Here is a 2,770-nt window from a genome sequence, read left to right as displayed (position 1 = left end):
AACCACAGAGATTGGCTCAGGGACAGGTATATAACCAAAAAAACAGGCCAATGAGCTTCAATTTTGGGAATCTGGCACCATTGAGCTAGAGATTCTGTCTTTTCATCCTGGTTGCTAAGCTGTGAAAGGTGTATCTTGGGGTCCAACACCTGGCAAGAGCCTACTTGAATGAAGCCAAGTAAGAGGAAAGCAACTGGGAGATGGAAAGAAAGAAAGATAGAAGAGATTAAAACTGAAAGATCATTAGGGCTTCTGGAACCAGCCTTATTGAATTTTACCCTTATCTAGTCTCCCTAAGGTTGACGGTCAGGGCTGTGCTTGATGATGGTGCAAATGAAGATAGCAGTGATGGCATGATGGCACTGAGAACAAAGCTATCATTGGAGACTGTAAATCAACATGGGGCTGAAAAGATGATGGAGCAGAATGGTGTGTAGATCAAGGGCAGGATGGTTCTGGCAGGTGATGGCTCTGGATGCTGATTTCACTGATAATGAAGATGAAGATGACAATGATGAAAATTAAGATGACGCTTGTAAGAAGAATAAAGTGACAAGAAAAGATGAGTTCTCAATCCTAGTCTATTCTAAGTCCTGTCAACTCTACCCCCTCAATTTTTCTCAAATCTATTTCACCTTTCTCCCTGCCAACCATTGCAGCCACCCTGTCCCAAGCCACCAGCTTCTCTTGCTGCATCCAATGCAGCATCCTCCTAACTGGCCTCCTTGCTCCTTGTCTTGGCTCCCTAGAGTCAGTAGGAGAGTGAGGTTTAAATGCAAAACAGAGGATGTTACTTCTTTGCTTAAAACTGTTCAGTGACTTGGACTGAAATTCAAACTCTCAGAGACCTCAAGGCCTATGTGACATGGCTCCTGCCTGTGCCCCAATCTCATTTCCGTCTTCTCTCTCCTCCCTGACAGTGTGCTAGCCTGACTGTACTTTCAGTTTCTCTAGAGCGCACAGAACCCTTCATATACGCTATTCCCTAGACACGAAATGCCTCTGCTCCCTGCTCATCATTCATGTCCTGTCAATGTCACTTTCTCAGAGAGGCCTTTCTGGGTCTGAATCCAAATGAGACCTTCCCTCTGCTACTTTCTCTCCTGGCACTCCGGTCTAATTATGCTGTGTATGTCTGCATGCATGCATTTATTTCTGGGGTCATCCTTTCAAATGATTCATGCCATCACTGTTATCTTCATTTGCACCATCATAAGCTTGAACAGAGCTTATCAACTTTTGGATCTTAGCATAATGATTCCTTAAGAATGTGTCTCAGGGATGCTATATTTGATCGCTCAGCCCTAAGGGCAGCCAGGAGGAGACTTTGTTAGCTGTGGCCCCCAAGGCTGTCATTTTCAGTGGCTAGAAACCTCTTCCATTTCCCCGTGTGGCATGCAAATATGATTATTTTCTCTATTTGCCTTCTTAAGAAAAAAGACGGGGAGGCCTGCATGTTATACTTCTTAGGGGTATGGGTTGTGCCTGTATTGTTCATGCGTATAGTCTCAGCACAAACTATGGCATCTGGCACATAGTATGCACACAAGAAGCCTTTCTTAAAGGAATGAAAGGTTTTATGGCATGAAGAAGATGGTGGAATTGCTATTGATAAAAAATAGAATGATGGTGGTGGTGATAGTGGTGGTAGTGATAGTGGTGGTGGTGGTTGTGATGATGGTGATAGTGATGGTAGTGCTGGGGATGATGGTGGTGAGGGTGGTAGTGATGGTGGTAATGATGATGATGATGGTGATAATGGTGGTGATGAAAGTAGTGGTGATGGTGGTGATGAGGGTGGTGATGATAGTGGTGGTAGTGGTGATGGTGGTGATGATGGTGGTGATGTTGATTATGGTGATGGTGGTGATGATGAAGGTGGTATGGTGGTGATGGTGCTGGTGGTGGTGATGATGAAGGTGGTGATGGTGGTGATGGTAGTGGTGATGATGGTGAAGATGGTGGTGTTGGTGGTGATGATGGTGGTGGGGATCATGATGATGATGGTGATGAAGGTGTTGGTGGTGGTAGTGGTGATGACGGTGATCATGGTGGTGGTGGTGGTGGTGATGAAGGTGGTAATGGTGGTGGTGGTAAGGGTGGTGGTGGTGGTGGTGGTTACAGAGATGGTGGTGGCGGTAGACCAGGTGGTCTGGTCTACCCTGTTGCTTTAACGAACTTTTATTAAAAAACTGATCTGTCCTTTTATCTTCGGTTGTGTAGCCCACCACGGTCCCTCCCCCCTTCCTTCCCCCTCCCCCCTCCCCCCATCACTTGACAGTCGATTTTGGAGTAAAGGTGATTGGAGCCGGAGGGAGGGGCTTCTGAAAATTACTGGCACAGTCGGGCGGGCTGTGAGGACCGCGGCGCCCCTCCTCCTTGCTCCCCCTGGTTCCCCCATGCCCCGCCAGGAGCCGCCCCCTCCCCCAGGCTGCGCGCGCTGGGAGCTGGGCGCTCCGAGGGAGGAGGAGCGGCCGGATTGCCCCTGAGCCCGCTCGTCGCGTCGGAGCTGGGCGCACGGCGGGCGAAGGGAGCCCCCCGCGTCCGGGCTGGAAGTGGGGAGTTGAGGCGGCTGGGTGGGGGAGCAGGACGGCTAAGAGCGGAAAGGGAGACAAAGGGCAGAGTGGGGGGGCGACGGGGGTGGTGTTCGTGGGGAGGGAGGGCGGGGAGAGGAGGGAGGAGCAGTCTGGGGGAAGTGAGGAGTTTGATGGAGAGAGGGTCCGCTTGAGCTGGGGAGCGGGGTGGCGCCTGAGGGCTGGGAGTGGGGATC

This window comes from Choloepus didactylus, chromosome 21 (assembly GCF_015220235.1).
Source record: "Choloepus didactylus isolate mChoDid1 chromosome 21, mChoDid1.pri, whole genome shotgun sequence".
NCBI classification, from domain to species: Eukaryota; Metazoa; Chordata; class Mammalia; order Pilosa; family Megalonychidae; genus Choloepus; species Choloepus didactylus.
This window is presented reverse-complemented; position numbering follows the sequence as displayed.